The following is a 24,928-nucleotide window of genomic DNA, read 5'->3' as shown; positions in this document are numbered from 1 at the left end:
CACCGACTGATGAAGTGTAAGCGAAGGCCTTCCGACCAACAAAAGTGCCTTGTGGCATGTCGGGCGTGTAACACCAGCCAATAGCTGACCCCCGCTCTCCCCCCTCCCACCATCCCAACTAGACACGACAAACAGTACCGTGCGTAGCTCTGCCGCACCAAACCCCCTTATTTCATTATAGTGCGTGAGATTGATGTTCTAGTATACATGACGGTGCGAAGCGGACGACTCTCTAAGAACAGATTTTGGAGAAATACATACGTTATTTGGTGGCGTCCGCCTTCAGCAAAACGCAATTGTTTCCGAAATTACGGTGAAATCAAGACCTTTAGCTACTTACAGGCATTAATAAATATCGACGGGGACAGTTCAAAATGGGCCCACACTGGAACTCTAACCCGGGGTCTCCTGCTTACATGGTCCACGCTCTGAGCCATCGAAGACAGAGCAGCGACTGCAGGGACTTACCTATGGCACACTCACCGTGAGACCCACATTCCCAACTTAACTGTCGACACACTAAATTTGTAGTGTACCTGTCCACTATACTCATTACTCGCGGCAGACAATCTACAGTTTCCCGTGATTTCGGGCAACGTGAGTGCATTCGCACTGAAGATCATTGGCCGGTTAGCCTTATCTATATGAAATGAAGATGGTATCTGTTCTTTCGGCAGAACAGATACCATCTCCATACACAATTTTTTTTTTTTTGTCGCAGACATGTTTAACTGCAGTTGCAGCATCAGTGGATTTAGATTTTATGGCGTCTTAACACATCGTGTGGTTTTCCTGCTGTATTACGTTTTTAGTCTGTTTTTCTTTAGTTTATCATGTTTTCGTTTTTCGTCATCTTTATCACTGTGAGGTTTTGTGTAGTGAGCTGTCACTGTTTACCAGGCGGACCCCACCCAATAACATATGTACTATTAAAGCAAACACACATAGGAGCTTCAACCTGAAGATTATTCTGGAGAAATTTAAACACTGCAGATGTTTGAGGGACACTTGGTAGCAAGGGTACAGCATATTAAATGTAAGAAATGAAAATTCTTAACTAAGCCATAGTGGGTTCGCGTGGTACTTAAAAATGAAAAAGCCGGAGACCTTTCGTTTTTAGGTTCTGTTTTCCAAAGTTATTTGAAATGTTGTGGACTTTCAGTGGACGTTAATAAAATAGTTTCATCGTGGTGTTCCAAAACTCCACCCTATGTCAAGGCCTCGGTTATGAAGAGAAAGAAAGACTCTTTAACAGATCTAATGTTGACAAATGCTTAATTTCGTAAGTATTCATTACATGTGACACCGCGAGTAATCTCTCTGCTTCGGATTTAAAATGAGTTTGTTTCCAGGTCAACCTTTACGCTGCATAAGTTACTAATTTAATAAACTTTACATGGGCGTCTTTGATTTGGTTTGCTTTATCATGATGTATTTCTTCAGTCCACTTTAAATGTTGAAGGTTTCATAAGCAATTTCCATAATTTTGTGGATACAACAGTACTGAATTTGAGACCTTACCTTCCGCGAGTCGTTAGAAATTATAAAGTAACTAACCTCTGCTCATATCGTACCGCCTCTTTGTTGTTCGTTAAGAATGGCTTCATTTTGAGCAACTCCAAAATGCGTGGTCCGTCCGTTATTAATTACGAAAATCTGCAAATCCCAGCTGCTAAGTAACAGCTCTCTGCTTTTTTGACATTGTTACCTCTAAAACAATAGAGGCAAACCTCGTTTTTGTATGTGTAAAACCAAGCGATGTCTCGTACAACACGCACGTTGATACAAGGTGGCGCTGTAATCGCTGAATGCAGTTGGTCGGGACGCGTAGCCTGCCACGCAATAATCGGTCGGTCAGCCGTGTCTGGGGGCCTTCAGTGTGGGCCATGACTGCTAGTCGTCGGCGAATGGGATGTCGACTCTTGTTTTCCTGACGTTCGGCGCAGACCGTGCAGTGGCAGTTACTCGTCGGTGACGCTCATGTCTCGTGACATTCGCGTCTCGTGTTTAGCGAGACATGTTGGGTTCTGACAGCTGTGGGGTAACCCTAACACAGCGGTCACAGTTGCACAGATATCGCCTGAATCCGCCGAAGACGACCGGTATTTGCAGACGAGTACGCCAATACGTGCGCAGTCTGAATGTAGCCGATTTCATCGCTCGAACGTACATATTTCGGACGACAATCGGTAGAATTCAAAAGTTTTCTTGGTCATAATGGCCGACACAACACGAAACGTGGACGGTGAGAAACTTAGTCAAAGGAATAGTTTATAGCATTCCTGGCATCCTGCAACCTTTGACTATAAAGTTTGGTGAATGAAGTCCGAACAGCCGATCGGGCAAAAATGGCGACTCACAACGCTGCACCTGCATGGCCCCTCGTAGTTGAGTTGGGCATTGTGTTTTGTTAGACCTGTTCGAAGTGCTTGTTTAGTGCGTTGGTTCTGAACTGAGAACAGGACAATGAACGAGCAAAGGATCAATTCAGTGTTTGAAGCTTGGCACGACACTGAAAGGAACGCATGAAATGTTCGTATGTGTTCATAGAATAAAGCACTGTCCATGCAGAGTGAGTGTGTGTGTGTGTGTGTGTGTGTGTGTGTGTGTGTGTGTGTGTGTGTGTCTTCGAGGCCAGGAACTGACACTCCCCGTAGCGAACGATCGGCGACATTGAGAAAGTGAGGACATTAATAACAAACTACCGTCTATTAACTGTGCGCATGATAGCGGATGAAAGGCAGATGAGCCGTAAATCCATGTGACAAATCCTTAGCCGGGAGTTAGGCTAGAGCCAAGTTTTCTGTGCCACATCACTTTACTGGCTCTCAGAAGCTGGCACGTTTAGAGGCTTTACAGGATTTTGTCGAAACAGTGTGTGCGACACTCAATTCCTTGAGCCGTATTATCACTGAGGATGAAACCTGGTGCCTCTGAGCCGATCCTGAAACGAAACGGGAGTGACGTTCTCCCACATAACCTCGTCGGAATGTCAGACGGAAAATCGCGCATCAGAAAGATTCTTAGCTCTTTCGATAGTAAAGGCATTATCAACAAGGAAGTTCTACCTGAGGAACGCTGCACAGTCGTCGAAATTTTGATCCGTTTCGTGCAACGTCTACGCAGGGTATGACCTCAGTACGCACAACAAGGTTCGTGGTTTTTTGTTCACAACGCTCGCCCACAAACAGCCAATATCGTCAAACAATTCCTCGCAAAAGGGGGTGGTGCAGCTTGAACATCCACGATACTTGCCGGACCTCAATCCTCTAGACTTCCTATTCCCTTGACTTAATCTAGCTTTTAAAGTAAAGATTCGCCGATATTCCTAACATCCAACGAAACGTAAAGCGGCTTTTGAAAACCACCCCAAAGACTTCGTTCATAATTTCCAGAACATGTATCGCAGAGCTCAGCGGTGTATAGTTAGTCGAGGTGACTATTTCGAAGGACACTAAGGTAACTGTAGTTCATATTTCATCTACGTTAATGATGCGAGACTAATCACGGAACTTTGGCAGAGGTTGCACAATTGGGATATCGTTTGGTATCTGTAGACTGAAATCGCAATTCACTGGAAACCGCAATCAAATTTTCGGTGTAGATTATAACTTCGATAAATAATTTGTTAGTGACACAGATTGTGTATCTCTAGGAGTAACGTTACTGTAGTTGATATTTTTGTTCTATGTACACATCAGCTGTCTACGAATTGGAGTTCTTATTCAAGTAGGCTGATTCTGTTCCGTGAAATGGTTTGCAAATGTGGTGTAAGTTTTCCACTTAACAGTGCTTTAGGTTTAAAATCTTATTCGACTTCTTCACACACATGCCGAATGTGAGCCGTTGAAGGTTAGCTGATGTATGTATGTGCAGCTTCAGATAAGTTCAGTAAAGCAGATTAAGAGTGCTTGTAGAGATGTGATTTGAGCTACATTAAAAATATTCGATACTTGAATTAAAAAGGCAATTCTAGGTCAAGCGAAACTATAGGTTACATGGCAATTAAATCTTCCCAATGATGCAGCCTATATAGCGTTGTGAAAAGTACAGTTCGAAAGTTTTTGTGTGTTGGTTATCATGCCTTAAATACTAATTTCATAGGAAGTATTTTCACTATTGCACACAAATACTGCAGTACAAAATTTTTAATTTCATAAAAAATTTTGGAACTACTCTTCATGAAAGTGCCCTAAGGCATTTCATTCACTTTATTAAAAGCTGCACTGAATCTCAAATACTACCGCCAGAAATCTCAAATCCACTAGGCAACTGTTCAAACAGCAGTGGCTTTTCTAGAACTGGAATCGGATTACATCACCTTTCGGTATTGCGTTACTCAGTTTTTTTAATAAAGTGAGCTGCAATGAACCACAAATGTCTTCCAATAATTACGTACTCGCTTACTCTCAAACGTTTTAGCCATCATATAATAAACATTACACCATGTAGGTTCACCATAATGTGCTCATAACCTCTACATATTTTCGTATAACTGTCTAGTAACGCCAATAACTCAAGGCAGCGTAAAATACTCGTCACATTCTTTTTTGACAGGTACAGCTCATTCGGCAATTCTTAAACAGTCAACTCCGCATTGCAATACTCGCCTCAAAGCACGGAGGCGTCGTGGTCTGCATTCCACCCTTGGGGCGTAAAATCTAACCTAACTTGCTCGACCCCGCTGAAACCTGACGAATGGGATCAGACGCACGATGATCTGTTATTGGGCGACCTCTAGGCTAAGGCGTCTGACAGCCTTTGTCGGTGCCACTATGAACGCAAAGTCCATCCTCGCGAGCCATGGTGTTAAGGTGTTGGTGTTTCATCCCCTGGTCACTTAAGAAGTATGCAGACTCCACAATTTCTTTTCCTTGTAAGCCACTGCTGTTGGCCTCCGTTTCACCGATACGCACATCGAATGATGCAGGGATGCTACGACATCAAATTCTTAAACATGTGTTGCCACGAATCACGGGAAAAACTTTGCGCTGGAAAGTGATGTGATATTACGTACGCCTGCCACCTGAATCTATTGCACTAAAACAGTGGAATGAAAAATTGTTGAAGCACACTCAAATTCTTAAACAGCTCTTTAGCACGAAGTACCTTGAAGGGCTAAGAAGTGTTGCGAAGTGAGTGTGGTGCATGTCTCACGTGAACAACTTCCATTCAAAAAAACTTGGCCAAACTAGTTAAAAACATCCATAAAATGTAAAAATCTTCAAAAATCGAAAGACTTGTATTTTGACCTTCGATTGGCAACATACTTCAGTTTCGAGTAGCATAACAGGAAAATTAACATGTGTACAAGCAGTTCGTGTGGAAGCACAAAATCAAAAAGTTTAATGCTTCATCAGCGGATTTCAATATCGTTCGACGCTGGGTTGCGATTTTCCCTGTCTTGCACAGACGTTTAAACAGCTGTGGCAGTTAAGATCTATTTACAACTAGAGCGCTTGACAGTTGCGTCAGATGTCATAGGATTGACAACACTTAATTCCAGGCAATTAATTAGAACCGCCCATTGACTGAAACGAGACTACTAATCATTCACTTGATAAAATAAACTACTTGCCTCCTTCATTAAAGGCCATTTTAACGATAGCTATTTCCACTCTCCAAGATGTATTGAGAAAAACGTAGACGATTATTTTCCGTAATAAAATCTTACCTGGAACAGTCTTCATTCAAAAATGGTCACAGGTTTCGACGCGATGTTACTTTCGAAGCCATACTCCAGTGATGTGTGGAGGCGATGAAATGTAGCAGGAGCTGTCGATACCACCCACTGATGTAGGCTACTGCTGTTGCGATCAGTGCAATACACGTGTTGACAGACTAACAATTTTCCGTTATATCCCTTGCAATTTCAAAATCTTCGAGAAGTCCTGCATTTTTCCTTCAATAAGAATTAGGAATTGTAAAACATTGTAAACATCTTTTATTGAAAACAGAAAATCTACAGTAGAAACTTTCTACTTCCTGAAACGACAGTTATTGTTCCAAACAGTCGCTGGGGTTCTGGTTCGTGGATTCCATGGAGTTCACTTCCCCGACTGAAGAATCCCCACATGCCATGGGGCTAAGCCGTTACTGATCGGTATTTAATTTCCTTGCGTTTAAGTATTTTTTAAAGAGCATAACTTTTCCTTTGACTTTCGTATACTGACTTCGTGTTGAATATTGCCGAATGGAATTTAAATATGCAAGCACATGGGTTGTGTGGAAGGTTTAAAAGAATTTTAGAAACCTTGCGTTTATTATCACAGTGATTTTCAACTTAAATTAAATTTGGTGATTAGAGCCTTTACCAAATTTGAAATACTTCCTGTGGTGTATGTCTTCGCAGCATGAAGTATTTCAAATTCAGATTGAAACAACTGTGTCCTCATCCATAAAATGTGCCAAGGAACTAATATTTCCACTTCTCCATGTAGTTGTCTTTGCAAGAGTTAACTCATATTGAATTTTATATAATAAGCGGGCATTAGTGTACCTTTTGTAATTTCTAAATTGGGAAAAGTAATTTGGACAAATCATATTGCTTTAAATGTTCAGCTTACGCTAAAATTTCGTTTAATGAGATTGGCTTCAGCAATGAGATTAACTCGCGTTCCTCGAAACATAGATTGGGGTGAACGCCACAAAAATGTGCGTCTCATCGGGAACTAAAACGACGGAATACTCATTTATTTCGTCGGTGAAGAAGATTGAGACTAAATATCTCAAATGTCTGCAGAAGAATAATTGGTTGAGTGCGGTGACGGTCGGATTCCTGATAGTTCGAAGTACAACTGGATTCATGAACTTTACGCCTGTTCTCTTTAGAGGAGCCAGAACAGGAAGTTACGTACTGGCAGTAACGGCATTTCCATTTTTAGCAGACAGGATAAAATACCACACGTATCTTGAAACTCTGCTAGGCGGAGGTAACGTGACCGTATTACGGCCTGCAGCACTCAAATATGTTAAGTGGATAAATTAAAATCCTTAACGTTAAGATGCACTTTTTAAACAGTAAAACTTAAAAGGACAAATGTACACGCAGTGCATTTAATGTTAAATAATGCGCAAATATAACCGTAAAATTTAATGTAATAAACACGCTGTAACAAAATCCACGAAGAGCCGAACTCAGAACACTGATATCAGAAAAAAATAGAGCTGCGAACTGCTTTTTAGAACAAGAGTGGAAATAAGGCGAGGCCTTAATATAATTTCACATTTTCATTGTTCAAAGAAGCTGCTCGCGACAGTATGGTATATAAAGTCAACGACGTATTTTTCTGCAGCATGGACTACTAAAACAATTTAGCATGTTCCGTGGGGCGCTGCTGAAGAAACGTAACATATAAATCCAGCTCCGCTCTCTGAAGTCCCTATAGACATCTCGCGTACGAAGATCGCTAATTTGTCGCCAGTCACTCTAGAACGATCTAGCTCTTTCAACCAGTGGACAGTGATTCGGGCTTTTCAGCTGTCGATCCCTGCGGGCGCAAGTTGACCACACATGTAACTAGAAGCTTGACAAGCATGCACGACGAAGCACTTCCCGCAAGCATACGTCTACGTGAGTACCGTAATTTTGCTATTCCGACTGATACTGGCTTAACTGATAGTCAGAAGCTTATGCAAGCATAATTATTGAGCGTCTGTACAGGCGAAAAGCACGCTTGCACAAGCAAACCTAAATTGTGAGGCTATCTTCGTAGTGGGATTATGTCGAGCGATGTGACGTAAATTAATCGTAAATCCTTCGAAAAGGTATTACTGTATGAAAGCATTAAACAGAAAATCTATTGTCAGAGGTGTTGGTTACGCTACACATTTAACGTAATATATAAATGACCCCCTCACAGATATCTAGTAATCAAAAAGAGAAATTCACCTAGAACTAAAAGAGAGTAAAGTAAGGTATTTAATGTTATGGGCTGTAAAAAGTTAGTGACACTTAAATTCACTATTACGTATTGTCAGCCACTTCTCCTCGTGAGAAAGAGAAACCATCAATCGTTAATTCCCGTTATGTGGGTATCCTGCTTTTTATTAAAGTGTTTCGTAACAGGAGAAAGTATTTTAATTGATCTTAAAATTCTACCAGCCGTTCAGCCACAACAGCTCACAAACTCTGGGGAAACATTTTTAGTTTAATACGCCAGTCGTTGCATTCTTTTTTATGTTTTCTAGTGTCAAAAGTGCAGAACAGGAGAAAACAAGCATATCGGACCTCAAGAGACAGGAATTGGGTATGGGGCAGTGAAGACAGGAAACAGTAAAAGATACATCAAAAAGTTCTCGCCATAGCTGTTAATAAGTTTATCCCGCTGAGACGAAACGGTCAATGCATTCATGGAAAAATGTTTGTGGTTGCTTAGAGAACCATGATTGTACCCAGTCATGTGCCTCTTTGTCCGAAGCAAATGGACGGCCATAAGTCTTCAGTCAGGGCTTCAGAAATAGGAAAGAACCAAAGAAACTAGTACACTTGCTAATGCAGTGTAGGGCTCACTCAAAGTGCAGCAATACGACGTGGCATGGACTAGACTAACGTCTGAGGTAGTGCTGGAGGGAACTGACACCATGAATCCTGCAGGGCTGTCGATAAATCCGTTAAAGAGTGGATGTAGATATCTTCTGAACAGCACGTTGCAAGACATCCCACACATGTTCAATGTTAATGTCTCGGAGTTAGGTGATTAGCGGAGGTGCTTAAACTCCGAATAGTGTGCCTGAAGCCACTCTGTAGCCGTTCTGGACGTGTGGTATCGCACTGTCCTGCTGAAATTGACAGTGTGTCGGAATGCACGATGGACAGCAATGTATGCAGGTGATCACAGGATGCTTTCGTACGTGTCGCCTGTCAGTCGTAATTGGATGTATCAGCGGTCCCATATCAATCTTACTGCACACGCCCCACACTAGTATATAGCGCCTCCATCAGCTTGAACAGTCCCCTGCTAACATGGGGGTCCATGGACTCATGAGGTCGTCTCCATATCCGTACACATCCGTCCTCTCCACACAATATGAAGAGTCGTCAGACCAGGCCACATGTTCGAAGCCATCAATAGTCTAATGTTGATGGGCCCAGATGAGGTATAAAAGCTTTGTCACGCAGTCATGAAAGGTACAAGAGTATAGATTTTTTGGTGAATGGTTCATATGCTGGCACTTTTTGATGGCCCACCGTTGAAATCTACGGCAATTTGTGGAAGGGTTGCACTTGAGTCACGTTGAAAGATTCTCTTCAGTCGCCGCTGGTCCCGTTCTTGGAGGATCTTCCGGCCGCAGTGATGTATGGGATGTGTTTTGCCGGATTCGTAACATTGACGGTACACTCGTGAAATAGTCGTTCTACCTGTGAGATGGGTCCCATCGCTCGTGCGCAGACAACACTACGCTAACTCAAATATTGACAACCTGTCATTGTAGCAGCAGTAACAGATGTAATTAGCCATGCACTTCTGTTACACGAGGTGCAACAATAAAGTAATGAGACTTATGTGAAAAAAATGGTTACCGTTTTAGTCAAGTTCAGTGTTGTCTCCTTTAAAGTAGTTCTGATTGCACACACTTTTCCATCGCCTCTGCAGTTCGATGGTAACATTTCTGGAACTCATCATCTGTAATATCTTCAAACACTCTTGTCACAGCTTTTTGGACATCTTGTGTTGTTTGAAAATGGTGTCGCTTGACCGCCGTTTTTGACTCTTGGAAATAGAAAAAATCGCGTGGAGCGATATCTGGTGAATAAGGTGGCTGTGGTAGTACTGAAATTGTTTTGAGGTTAAAAATTGCTGTACTGACAGAGCAGTATGGGATGGCGCATTACCGTGATGCAAAATACAATTATCAGCAATGTTGGCACGGACACTAAGAACTGTTTTATGAAGTCTTTATAAAATTCATTTCTAGTAATGTTAACTGTTTGTCCGGGAGGCACCCACTCTATGAAAAATTCCCTTGGATCCAAAGCATGCATTTCACTTCTGACTTTGAGGCAGAGCGTTTTTGGTCTGCCTTCACCATACATTTTATGCCAATGAAAAACTTGAGCTTCAGGCGCTATGTCCTCTCTAAAAGCCTTCTGAAGCCTACCGTAAATTGTCGAGTTTCACCCAATTTAACGAAAAACGAAATGGAATACCGTTGCTCAATATTATGCAGTTCGATTTCCGTGACAACACACACACACGTGTTAACCTACTACGGCCCAACTCACGACTGAGCAGTTGCATCGATGTGCCGCCTGGACTAGAGGCAGCTTATAGACAAAGGTCAAAGATATTGCGCCTACGCAAGCCTGCAGTGTTGCCACACCCTGCAAAGAAAATTAATCTCATCACGTTATTGTCGCACCTCGTATAGGCGTTTCCGACTGCAGAGCCGTATTCTGCCCCTTTGCGTATCTGTATTTGAATACACATTCCTTTTTGGCGTTGAGTGTAGCATGGTGAGGGATGGGGACTGTGTGGAGGATTTATGATCTTTTTCCTAATGTGGAGTAATCAGAATTCCTTTTTTATTGCCTCCATTGCATCCACTTATTCAGTGCTCGTTTGCGAACGGTCTTACCCTCTTCCGCCAATAACTACGTAGTTAAAACGTTCTTCTCGTTTGTTTTTCATTCAGTTACTAACTTAATGAAATTACTGTTAACCTATCAGTGTAACCAATGCTGACGGTATGGAGGAACATAGCAGTGTTCAAATAAGAAATGTCCACATTGTACTGCTTCGCACCACGCTCGGTACGCCATTTCCTGCAGGCTACACGGTACTCCAGCGTGGTAGTCACCGCGAACAGGCGCGTTTCTTTGCTCGTAGACCATGTGCCTCCCAACTAAATACACAGTACTCTCACCCTACCTTCCTCCTACTGAAAGTTCTTGAGGCTGATAGCAAACAGAAGTAAAATAAAAATTGGGCGAATTTGTGGTAGGAATGCCAAAATATGCTTCACAATTTCTTGCCGTGGCTGTCTTTCTTAGGTGTAAATACCAGAACTACTTCCTCAGCTGCCGGTGTCCCTCTTTAAGCTGCTGAAGCGCATACCTCGAATGCGTTGTTTCTTTCCCCGGCATTAATCCGAAATATTCAATCCCTAATGCTGTTATTGTCGGTGTCGTCTCCATTACCTTCTAGATTTTCGTAGTACGTACAATTTTTGGTACCAAAGATTACTACAATCCTGAATGTCGCACTGCTTTAGTCGATTCCTGTACCTCAAGTCATTCCGAATGCTATTTTCCTGATCAGTGTTGCACGGCCCCAGAGGCTTAAACAAGACTCTACAGAGCGTCAACAGGGGTTTCTTTGGGACATTTCGTTTATCCAGTTCGTTTCGTTCATAGCGGATCCTTCTGTGGTTATGGATGCAAAAAACAATTATCGAAGACTGATTTTGGATTTTCCAACTGAGTAGATAAGCAAAACTCATACTTTCTCAACATTACTTTCCTCTTGCAGCAATATTCCCTCAACATACATCTGACGCTGGCAATCTTCCGTGGCCTTGTTTCATGTTAGACGTACCTTCCTTAGGTCCTCGAAACTTAAATGCATGCTATTGCTTTTGCTCTCTCCACGGCCCTTCAACCAGAGATGCGTGCTTGTACCTATAACACCTTCTGACACAAATGAGTGCAGTTGCTTGTTGGCACACTTCTTCATAAATCATACCTGATTGCTCCACGTTTCTGTAAAGGGGGCTCATTTTCCAGAAGTTCTAAGCACTACTTCTCCTACCTTCCGAATGGCACAACTGTTTGCCCACTACGAAATGTATCTACGTACCCCTGATACCTCGACTACCACCTGTGCCACGATACGAAACCAAATCATTGAACTTAACAATAGAAGCAGGTCCTTATTTTGGGTGGTCTCCATTCCACAGTACTCACTAGCTCAAGTACTGAAAATTGCATTAAAAACATACTCCAGTGATACGATGGCTGCTGACTCTTATGAAAAATTGGAGTGTCAAAACATGACAATATCCTAAAAAGGTACTCAGGTAGCAGCAAAGTCTGTCATTTTGATTCTAGGTAAAGGGACATTAACATAATCTCTAACAAGCAGTCTTATTTAGACTTTCGATAATAAACCCATTTTGCATTTCATACTCTTTAATCTATATAATGTTAACGGTTTCTTCTGACGCTGTAAACGGCAATAGCATCAGTGTTACAAATGGACAGTGTAACTGGGATTAAGTCTAACAAAGCTTTCTACTGGTTCTGTATGTATTGGATAAATTAAATTGTACAAGGCTTCTTCATACAGCAAAATACATTGAATACAGTGTGCCAGAAATCCTTCACACCTAAAATATTGAAATACAGAATAAAATATATACATGCTTGATTACTGTTTTGTAGAAATATTTTCAAAACAATATTTGAACTTAAGGGAAAGGCAGTATCAGAAACACAATGAACCTAACTTGCCAAAATTATTTCAGCATATGCATGGAAAAATATGAGCAGTTAAACAGCTTGCACAACCTTATTACGAAATTTCTGAATGCTAGGTTTGGTGTCATATATAATTTAGCGACACTTCTACGAAGATAAATAACTCTTTGAGCAACACCACAGAGCAGCTGAATCTCACTCTGTTGCCATATATTAGTGCATGTGTCCACTTTCGTTCTGTAGAAGCCAAAGAATAATTTGCACAATGATTGGTACTAACAAATTCTAGATACATATTGTCCATAGGTCCTCGAAACTTGAGTGCATGATCTTGGTTTCTCCACGGCACTTCAACAAGAGATCCGTGCTTGTAACTATAACACCGTCTGACCCAAATGAGTGCCGCTGCTTGTTCGCACATGTTTTTCATAAATCTCTTAAATCTCATTGCTCCGCCACATTTCTGTCAAGAGCGCTCATTTCCCAGTTCTTCCAAGCACTACTTCCCCTCCCTTACGAATGGCATCACGAGTTACCCACCACTTGGTATTCTACGAACCCATAATACCTCTCCTAAAAGCTATACCTTGAGCGCATTTCCTAGATTCGGGTCATTAGGTATCCACCATTTGATTTTGGTTTTCTTTCTCTGTTTGTGAAACTGGTTTTACATACTCCCCGTTGGCTTAGCAATTCTTTGCTACACTTAAGTTTTCCGCACATCAGGAAACCAGATTTCCTATAAAACCTTTTGTTTGCATGTACCTCTTTTTTTTGTTGGAGAAAAGGTGTTGGATCTCGTTAAATATAGTTACAAATGAAAATTTACTCCGTCCCCCTTAATTTTCTTCACTAACGAGGCATTCTACTTAACTCTTTCCCTTTGGGTTTACCGATATTCCCATTCAGATAAAGTACGTAGTGACGATTGCCTGGCAGGTATGTTGGATTCCGTCCCGAAGAGCCTCTCCTTGTTGCACAAATCAATTTCAGGGAGCAGAGGCAAGATACTATTCCTTCCAGACAAACGACCTAAAGAGTTGATGCAACTGAAGCTATATTCAGCTACAACTATGATGATCCGAATTGCAATTAGCGGACTAAGGATTCTGCTTGACCCTGAAAATTTGCACGTGTTGGCGATACGTGTCAGGAAGCGTTTCTCTCTCGCAGTCATGGAGTGAACACGAAAAAGTGATAGTTAAGCTTGCAAATATTGTCGTTAACGCCACAACAGTTTCGATCTGTTTGCGTTAGTCAATTGAGTTCCACAGTTCAAATAAAATATAACTTACATAGTAGAGATCCAATCCATGTACTAAAAATACATTTAATATTAATAAAGTATCCGCCGCTCCAAGTATTAACGTTATAATTGTATCTGTTCGTACACAAGCAAAAAGTTCAAAATCGACAGTATAAATCGAAATCTTCCAATTTTATTAAATCTTGACAAATAAAATGGATTTAAACGTCCTGCGCTTACAAAATCTTCCGAAAAAACGGACTTACCGAACTTACAAAATTTTGGTCTGGAAAATCTACAGCATACAAATATTTCTAGCAAACTGAAATAAAATAACTTTATGATAACAACTGATGAAGTAACGTTTTGTTTTTATGCACTACGCAAAAAGTTCATTCAGTATGTTCGGGTGTACCGGTTTGTATTTAAATCAGGTTTCGGTAGAACTGAAGAGTTGTTCGGCTGCACCTGACGACACATGAAGACGTGAGATCGCTCAACTTCCGTTCATCGATCAGCAGAAATCCCTGATAATCCTGTTGGATATCGCAGGGCTATAGCACACTTTCTCTAGATCGATTCTGGATAAAAGGTTACATTCGTCCAAATGTACCTCCAGTACACTTCATGGGGTCGTCCTTCTAAGACAGCAATATTCCGCACAATATTCCACTTAATCTTGTTGCTGGTGTCGTACAATCAGTGTTCCTTCGGCACCACTTCCTTCAACTCCTACATTGAGTCGTGATTAATTTCGTTAGCTGCCTGTCGCTTGCCCACGATCTAGTACATAATTGACCTACTGATCTTGAACGTACAAAACCTGGTTCTTATTTCGATCAGGACGTGCATTGTCACCTTCATTCTCGAAGTTCCAACGTCGTCCATGGTGTCGGCTGTGCCTTTGTACTTCATTTCTCATTTTTTCGCTGCGTAGCTATACGCCATTCAACAGGCCACCCGGTACATAGAGCGAATGCGCATCCAAATTGTCATATGCTCACATCCTCTGGGCTTACCAGAGCCTTGATGTGCTGTAGTCAGTCAACCCTCTAGTACAAATGGTCAAAGAATGATTCCACGGAATCACTAGGGGGGAGCCAGCATGGTTGTTTGTGGGCTGGTCACGTCGGCGTGCCAGGGAACAAGGCTGCTGATGCTGCTGCGAAGATTGCGTCTCCCTTCCCTCGGCTTGAAAGTCATTCTCTTCCCTCGGGTCTTCGTCTGTCTACATGTAGTATCTCTCTGGAGTCCACAATAGTCTTCTCTCCAGGGGAACACTCCGATACTTCAAACACCTACCAACAGCGTGATCGACTTCATCTCGGCCCTCATGTTGCGTGGCAGTCATTTTAGCCCAACTGCGTATAGGTTCCAGCCACCGCCATTAAGTGGTGTCCCTGCCCCATTCTGTCGCTTCTGTTCTCACACTTGATGGTGCGACACATCGTGGCGCGGTGCCCATTTATAACTGTTGACGTTTGTTCGCCGTATGATTCGGGGTTTCAGCAGATGTCACTCGTACTATCGATCGCGTCGTTTCCGCAGCAGTGGCATGGCGAAGCAAACTTGATCCCCCAACCCCCTGCGACGACCTCTGGAATTTGTTTTGAAGAATTTTCTCCAGGGTCGCCTCGTCCTCAGCTGTCCCTCTTTCAAAGCTGCTCCTTAAGGTTTTTGCCTTTTCGCCTCGTTTTTATTTAGTACCTTTTCTTAAGTTACGGTATGGGCGCCTACGGCCTTAGCAGTCTGGAGCACTACGGCAGCAACCACTTGAATCTAGGTGAAATGGTAAAGTATAACTACAGTGGCGAAGGGTTGTTCAATGATAGCCATAGCTCCCTGGTCTCAGGTGAACCATAGTTGCTGGTATTTGATCTCAGTTGATCGCATTTGATTAGTTGGGTAACCACAGGGGAGTCACGTAAACATTCGGATTGCGTTGTAGAAGAGAGAAATTCTGGGGAAAGTTAGTATAGATTACACACCCAATGTATGCTTTGCCTATCGAACACAATTCCTTAACTAGTCATCTTTGTGTAAGATTTGTCGGCTGTTTCTCCGGAAAATTGTAGTTACTGAAGGTTTAATAAGACTGCTCGTTTCTTAAACGTCACTACGCCACTGTTGTCATTCATACTCCCTCTGCTATTCACTGTGTTCGACTAGGGGTAAATCGGCATACCAACAATTTAATGGCAAGTCTCAACAAATTCATTTAATTAAGATTCTGAAAGTGATTAGGCATAGAACAAGTGTAATCAGTAAACCACTATATTATATATAAAAACTAAGGGTGTAGCGCATGATTTGTTGATTATTGCAAAAATATTTTTCTTTTTGTGAAGGCAACATGCCGCTTCCCTCAAACGTATTTGTGATCAAAGCGAGTGGCAGCTCGCAGTGGGTTGTTTCTGTGTTGTACTGAGAAGAGGTCCTCGCTCAGTCAACACGGATTTGGGAAAACACTACAGATCTCTTAGCAGCATCCAGACGTCTCTCTTTCATGGTTTCTCTAAATTGTGTAACATAGTGGCATAGTCTCATCGGAATGAGTTTTGACAGTTTCCTTCCTTGTTCTTTCCTAAATAGTCACTCCATACTGGGATATGATGATTCAACTTCCCTTCCTTCAGCATGAGTGCGAATAGAACAGCCTGGATTTGGCAGTGGGACGCTTGCAATGTGATCGGTGTCAAATAGCTTCCCTATAGGCTTCGTAATCCTTTCCTTCCCTTACGAACATACACATTTGATGAATAGCCGTTTCCAGTTTGTCCCGGAGCTATAGTGTCTGATGTAACCTAGCATACACGGGGCTTGGCTCAGTTTCCACATCTTTGACTTAATTTCCTTGGGCTAATGCAAGAGATCGTTGGTGACTTTGCTTGTACGTTTATCAGCTTCGAGCCATGCAGTGTCTGCTCCACATCTTGATGTGGTAGTGACCAGTCAGTTCACTACACTGGTGATCCTGCGGTCAAATGGTAGAGAGCAGCCACGTAATGCGAATTAAAGATTATGAAACAGATTATTCGAGAAATTAGTGACAATACAAACTATATGAAAAATACCGCAATATCGTGGAATCTTGTCTCATTTGTCAAAGAGCTTGTTGGCTGTAAACATTGTTTGAAAATGTTTCCACTCTTTTCTCTCCAGAACCTGAGTAATGGGTTTAATCAGCAAGATACGGTTACGAAAAGAGATCATAAACTAAGAACTTCCCATTTGCAGCTTAACTAGCAACATGGGACCGACGCTAGTATCCAGTTAATACAGTCACATTGATTTTGTACACCATTTCTTCTAACGCCCACGCTCAGATGGGTGAGGTAGTCCACGCCTTACGAGATACTGACAGTCAGATAGCCAAAGTTGCAATAGCAACTTCGTTCAGAGTATGTGGCTTACGCGTACTGCAGATCGCGAAAACAAAAAGCTTCATAACGGAACATCCACTCCTGTAAACTAAAACAGCAGTCAGTCCTTCCTCTCGGTGGTCATAACACGACATCTCCTCTGGGATTTCAGCGGCTCGCAATGGCACATTACCCACTACCACGTCCACCGACGTCACCAAATACCAGCCAATGGGATCTCAAGCAGTTCCCCCATCAGACAAAGCAGTCTGTGGCTTCCTCTCCAGGCTTACAAGTGCTCCGAAGTTTCTATGGAGATACCATTGACCTATTTTTAACGTCCATTCGACGTAACAATAGTTTCTGACTGTCAAATAAGCGAAATTTGAGATACATGTGATGAACCGCCTAAGAATTCCTTCTGTACGCTTAAGACGAGCTGTTTTGCCTCGCTGTAAAAGTGTGATATAGCACATCTTTTAGCTTCACTGAAAGCATAAGAGTAATTGCGCAGTTGATGTAACTGTCCACAGGGTGTACTAAGAGGTCGGTAGTAGGGGGCATTTTGCATTAAAACGAAGAAAATATCAGGTGACACGTGCTTCGGAGGTCCAAATTTAGTGCTCATACAGTGTACATAAGACTGTTCTGAATAAAATCTTTGCAGAAAAAAAGCAATGTGCCACTTCTGTCAACACTGTTCAGGGTTATCCTGATACATCAGCTTCATATTTTAGGAATAGCAGATATATTGCTGGCACTCAACTAGGGGCTGTGTGCAATCACACAGTGGGTTGAACAGAAAGACCTCAAACGACATGTGGAGCTGAGTAGTATGCATCGTACATACTATTAGTAATCTGGTTTCTCTACTAACTACATACCATACCTGGTCATCACTAGCGTTTGCCTGACAACCTTTCACCGGTATTAAAAACTGCCATCGACTTAAAGTTGCCGCCACGGCTAAAAACTGCGCCATAGTGCCGTCATGCTCTAAATACTTCCATGGTCGAACACCATGTCGATAAAAACTGAAACAGATTAGCTATTAATATTTCTGTATTCATTGGTATGACAAAATTTACAAAGTTCTTCTGTAAGGATGAACATTTTTTCAATTCATTACCATTACACAGACCACACATCCAATACCAGTTTCGTACCTGCTATTCAGTATGTTCTTACACAGCTGACGACAAACATGAAACAGTTGACAAATTCGATGGAGAATAAAAAGAATAGGTAATGAGTAGTTGAAACTGGACGTAATGCTTCGAATCTGTTAAAGTGAGGTATGAAAAAATTTGTCTCGTTCACTGGATTACGTGAAGGCACCTTCTCTACCTCTAGATTACTTACTTTTAATCAAGGGATCAGTTCCCCTGTTAAGCAGTTCAGTATGCTTCCATACCTTCAAAGTAGTTAACACAGCAATATATTAGCAACTTCCAGTGTACTATGGTGCAACTTCTGCAGTTACAGATAGAGATAAAGAAAATTACTCTATGCATTATGGGCTTACTTGGTGCAGATACACATTACTACAATAATGGGTAAGTTGCATCATGCCACCTTATTTCAGTGCGTTGTTTCCCGAGGTGCGGTAATACATACTGAAAAGAAGACATGTCTTCTGTAAAGTCTGCCTTTTACAGTGTGGTTGTCGATTGACTGCATACCTATCCGCTTCTAAGGCAGTGAATTACTATTACTTACAGTAGCTTTCAATCGTGGATGTGAACAGTATGTTGGTTTGTTGGATAAAAGCGAGAGATTTCGTTGTCCCGTTATTTGACTTCATATTTAGGTTCGATCCTACGTTAAAACTTTGGATCTCAGGGTACCACAACTCATGTTCACAGGACACAGTAGCTTGTGGTAACACCCGGTGTCTCACCACGCCAGCGGCATTGATGACCTTCAGGACCCATGCTCACTAACATGTATTCCAGTTTCCGTACTCTATGTGAAGGCGACCGTTCCATCAAACTAATTTAAATGCCAACGAATGCAATGCACTTAATTTTGAGTTTCCTGACCAGTACCATAAAGGCGTCAAGGCATTGATATTGTGCAGCACAATTAACTTTAATTAACTCCTTACTCATACCATATAGAAAGCGCTGTTTAGCCAAGTTAACAATTACTGATGGGAGACTTTGCTGGGGTACATTCTACTTCCAAGAAACTCTGGTGCACTGCTGGCTCCAATCGTAGATGGTCCTCCATATTTTGTCAAACAGCCCTTGCCCCATCGGATTGTGTTAATGGAATGAAACATACTTTTAAAAAGTGCAGCCCTCGTTTGCCGCAGTGTGGTCTCAGCGTGGGTCGTATGTGTTACAGAATAATACGAAAATGTAAACAGAACACTTAGTCTCCCTTTTTGTGTTAAATTTCAATAATGTTTGGTACAGTTTTTGGACTGCTCAGTGAGTTAAACGCTGCTTACCTGTTAGTGGTTTGTGGTTTTTCGTGTAATACCGGGAAGAGGACCTTGCTGAAATACCTTGCATTGGGAGAACTGTACTTGTATACCCTGGTGGTCATACAGATTTACCTTCATAATTTGATTTTTGACTTTCTCCCGGCGTATTTGATGATCAAAATATCCACGGGTGTACTGCCGGTCTACAGTGTCTAACGGGCACAACATTTCGGCGATCATACATGTCACCATCATCAGGTGAACTGACGGACTGAGCTCCTGTGAACGTGCCGGCACGGAGATCCGTACGCTACGGCTCCTCAGAGGGAACTGGTTTCGGTCGCGGCGGCGGCCGATTTAAATACCCACCGCCCGCTGCGTGCTCCCTCCGCTGTCTGCGCCCCGCGCCACGGTCGCACGGTGGAACAGAATGCTACGGCGTCTGAGATGACGTCGGAGTTATGGCTCTGTCCGCCGTGGTCGTCACAACTATACGTTTGCTCTATTTACTCTGAATTAACCCAATAGCTGGTTCCCAAGATTATAGCCAGTCACGGTTTATGAGGTCGTCATTTGTGCGAATTTCGATGGCCCCTCTAACAACGCTGTCCCAGTATCTCGACGTCTGTACCAGAATCCTCGTGCGTTCATACTCCATATTCACGGCATCGATCCTCGACAGTACGCATCGTCTGACAAATATACGACTTGCCACATTGACAAGGAATCTGGTATACGCCGGCCTTCCTCAAACCGAGGTCATCTTTGGCGTTCCCCACCAGTGCTAGAGTTATATACGGAGGACAAAACACAGTTCCGACCCGGGGTTTCTTCAAAATGCGGGCGATTTTCCCAGAGTGTGCCACTTTATATGGAATAAACGCAGTGCCTACCTCCTCCCTCGTGATTTCATCTGTGCTGTAGTGGTTGGGGGAGATCACGTTGAATCTGCCACACTGAGTACCCATTTTCTCGAAATACAGTTATCAGATGTTCCAATTCCTGGGGTAGACTCTCTGCGTCAGAGTGCGCGCCCTGTATACTAGTTTTAAGTATCCCATTCCTCTGTGATGGGTGGTGGCAGCTGTCTGCGTGCAAATGCAGAAGAGTGTGCGCTGTCTTCCGATACACCCCATGACCTAGGGTGCCGTCAGCCCTTCTCTTGAACAAGACGTCAAGGAAAGGTAATTTACCCTCCGTTTCAGTCTCCATAGTGAACCAGATGTTGGGGTGTATGGAGTTTAGATGTGTAAGGAAGTCAAGGAGCTATCCATACCATGTGGCCAGATGACGAACGTGTCGTCCACGCAAAGGAAAAAAAAGTAGGTTTCCATTCGAATGACGACAGGGCTTCCTCGAAGTTCTCCATGTAAAAATTCGCTACCACCGGGTGAGAGTGGGCTACCCATGGCGACTCCCTCCGTTTCTTCGTAGTATTCTCCACTAAAAAGAAAATACGTGGAAGTCAAGATATGCCTAAAAAGTTGTGGTCTTCTCGTCAAACTTCTGACTATTCAATTCTAGTGACTCTCGCAGGGGTACCCTCGTAAACAAGGAAACGTCAAAACCCACGACATCTGACTCATCCAACTTGAAGCTATCAAGGCGTTTAACAAAATCCACGGAATTACGGATGTGATGAGGGCATTTACCCACATAACGACTTAATATTCCCATCAGGTATTTGGCCTAGAAATATGTAGGTGCCCTGATGTTGCTGACAATGGGGCGTAATGGTACCCCCTCTTTGTGAACCTTGGGGAGTCCATATAGTCTAGGCGGTACCGGACCTTGGGATAACAATTTCTTAGCGTCACCCTCCTGTAATTCAGAGTCCTTCAGAAGCGACCTCGTCTTGTTCTCCACCTTATTTGTAAGGTCAACGCTGATCTTCCGGTAGGAATCTTCATTTAGGAGGCTCTGCATCTTATCAGTGTAGTCCTTATGGGAGACAACAACTGTAGCATTGCCTTTGTCAGCCGGTAAGACAATAATTTCAGAGCACTCTCTCAGATAACGAATGGCCGCCCTCTATTTACTGGTGATACTTGACTACATCGGCTTGGTTTTCGTTAACGCACGACAAGTTTCACGACGTATTTATTCAGCTGATTCAGGCAGAAGTCGGGCTGCAACCTGTTCAACAGCACTAACAGTTTCTGCGACCGTAGTGAACTTGGTGTGGGAGCGAAGTTAAGTGACGATGCGATCTCGGTTTTGCAGAAAGGTCTCAACACCACGCCACTCAAATTGGAGTCTTGAACGAAACCTGGAGAGATGGTTTGTCAAGGAGACGTGAGAACTTAGCTGTTTGACGTCCCGTTGCATTCTTATGGGCGAAATCAGCTGCAACCCAGGACACCATCAATCCAATCCCAGGAAAAAGTGAAATTACTAGCCAAATGTAGTTTGCGTAATTCCTGTGAGATAAACTCAAGGCTCCAGCGGGTGAATTCCACTCACGTACCAATGCGAGGCTGGCTCGTTTCTTGATTGTCTCAGCTGCTACAGAATCGATGTGATGCACAACCTTAGCAAAATTTGGAACAACGTTCTCGGAAGGACATCTCTTTAGAAAGGCAAGAGTACTTAGCAAATGACATCTACGGTGGCGCAACTTTTCAAATTTCTTCATGCTGCGATACATCTCCTCCCCGTCAAGATGTATGATGTGATTGTTTCTCACGGAGTATTTGATAATAAAAATATCCACAGGTGTACTGCCAGTGTACAGTGTCCAACGGGCACAATATTTCGGCGATCATACATGTCGCCGGCATCAGATGAACTGACGGACTTAGCTCCTGTGAACGTGCCGGCACGGAGATCCGTACGCTATGGCTGCTCAGAGGAACTGGGTTCGGTCGCGGCGGCGGCCGATTTAAATACCCTCCGCCCGCGGCGTTCACCGCTCAGTCCGTCAGTTCACCTGATGGCGACATGTGTGATCGCCGAAATATTGTGCCCGTTGGACACTGTACATCGGCAGTACACACGTGGATATTTTGATTACCTTTATAATGGTTTCCCTATTGGTATGATGCAGATGGCGGGACGGTTTCTTCGAAATGGATTTAGCCAGTTCCCTTATTTCCCAAGTACACCTGCGCTCTAACAACCTACTCGTTAGTGGTACATAGTTTTAACATTCCTCCCTCCTTCCCACCCCCTCCCCTCCTCACCCCGCCTCCATTGTTGGTATAACTGGGACTTATTCGTCAGTGAGAGACCTCTAGAATGTCTGTAATAGCTTTTCCTGTAAGTTTTGTAATCTTCATGGTACGGTCTTACGACCGTACACAAAACGAGGGAGTTAAAGGTGTTACCAACAAATGTCTGATGCTGCCCAGCTTACATTTAGCTTGGTTGGATTGCAAACTGTGCAGGTTTTATCACATTGTTTACTTATTGGGCGTCTTAATTTTCTTTGTCTAATGTAAGAGTCCGTCCGTTGCAGAGTTGACTCGTAGCTGCCTCAGGTTCGACCTGTACAGTGCCGGCTCTACCTGCTGACATCGTAGTAACGAATCAACCCACTACAGTTGTGATCCTGCGGTGAGATGGTTGAGAGCAACCATGTGATGCGATTTAGAGGTTATTAAACATGTAAGATGAGGGAAGTCACAGTAATAAAGTACTCTGTTCCAGACTAGCTATAAAGGTGGATACCACAGCATCACGGAAATCTTTCACCACATTTGCACAAGAGCTTTGTTGGCTGTAGCCATTGTTCGAAACTGTTTCCACTCCTTTCTCTCCAGAATCTGATTGGATCAGAAACATAGGGCGTCTGATTGGCCATGTCGAGTGCGCCCTTGAGGTCGCCTAAGCCTTTCACCTGCGCAGTAGCCACCCCCGCCAATTGCTGTCTTCGCTCGGCTGACCTCGTCCTGCGCTGGGTATTTCTGGAGCCAGGGCGGTCACGACTGCCTGGCAGTCAGGCTGTGATCACTGACGTTACGACTCAACTGTGATACTTACTCTAGAGCTTCTTAAGCTTTACTATTAACTCCTGCGAATCATGATACAGTTCCTGTATACATAAGTTTTGACATACTGATACTTACCAGGTTTTGGAACGTAATTTACGAAGTACTCTCTTGAGAATGCCTAACGATCAAACCTTGACGTCCGTACGTACCAGCAAAATAATTTGCCTGAAAATGACATTAGAGGGAAAAGAGTGGATGCCGAGACAAACTTCTGAAGCTAATCTCTGTTTTGACCTCGTTAACTCGATAAATTATCCTCAGGGAAACTTGAAAATCAGAAAGTAAAAATTACTGAATTCTTTTTATATGGGACGCAGTTGATAGGTGCAAGAAATATATTCTACATCTACATGACTACTCAGCAATTCACATTTAAGTGCTTGGCAGAGGGTTCATCGAACCACAATCATACTATCTCTACCATTCCACTCCCTAATAGCGCGCGGGAAAAACGAACACCTAAACCTGTCCGTTCAAGCTCTGATTTCTCTGATTTCTCTTATTTTGATATTTCTCCCTATGTAGGTTGAGCTCAACAAAATATTTTCGCATTCGGAAGAGAAAGTTGGTGACTAAAATTTCGTAAAAAGATCTCGCCGCGACGAAAGTCTCTGCTGTAATGACTTCCGTCCCAATTCGCGTATCATCTCTGCCACACTCTCTCCCCTGTTACGTAAATACATGTTTCGTACGTGTTCGCCCCGGTAGCTGAATGCAACCTCTTTGATAGCGTGCCTCATCGTTACACATGTGGAGATCGGATTATCAACTGGAGGTGGACTAGGGAGAAAATTGCTCAAATAACAAGAACTTAAGCAAACAATGTACCGACTAACATTTTCTTCAGACCGGAAGGAAGTTACTACCCTCAGGCAAAAAATAATGCAGTGATTTGGTTAATGGGCAAATATACAAGTTCTTAAAAACATTGGGAGCGATGAACGTATTGAGTGTAAGATGGATATGGAAAATGAATTCGAAAAAAAACTTATCAGAATCACAATATGAAATATAGTAACATACACCATAACATAGATAAACTCCAGTGGAAGACTCTGCAGGAGAGACGCTCAGTAGCTCGGTACAAGCTTTTGTTGAAATTTCGAGAACGTACATTCAGAGGAGTCAAGCAGTATATTGTTCCGTCCTCCGCATATCTCGCGAAGAGACCATGAGGATAAAATCAGAGACTAGAGCACAAATAGAGGCATATCGACAATCTTCCTTTCCACGAAGAATACGTGACTGGAATAGAAGGGAAACCGATAGGTATTAAAGGTACCCTCCGCCACACACCGTCAGGTGGCTTGCGGAGTGTGGATGTAGCTGTAGAACATGGTCCGAATTGTCTTCAGCAGAATGGGTATAGGTTAGGAAATGTGTTCCTCGTAGAGAGGGGATGGGTCACGTTCCCGACCCCAATCTCATCTGCAAGCCACACATGAATAATAAATCAGTTGTACAGCAGATAAAAGAATA

This window comes from Schistocerca gregaria, chromosome 2 (genome assembly GCF_023897955.1).
Source record: "Schistocerca gregaria isolate iqSchGreg1 chromosome 2, iqSchGreg1.2, whole genome shotgun sequence".
NCBI lineage: Eukaryota > Metazoa > Arthropoda > Insecta > Orthoptera > Acrididae > Schistocerca > Schistocerca gregaria.
Note: the sequence above shows the minus strand (reverse complement) of the source record.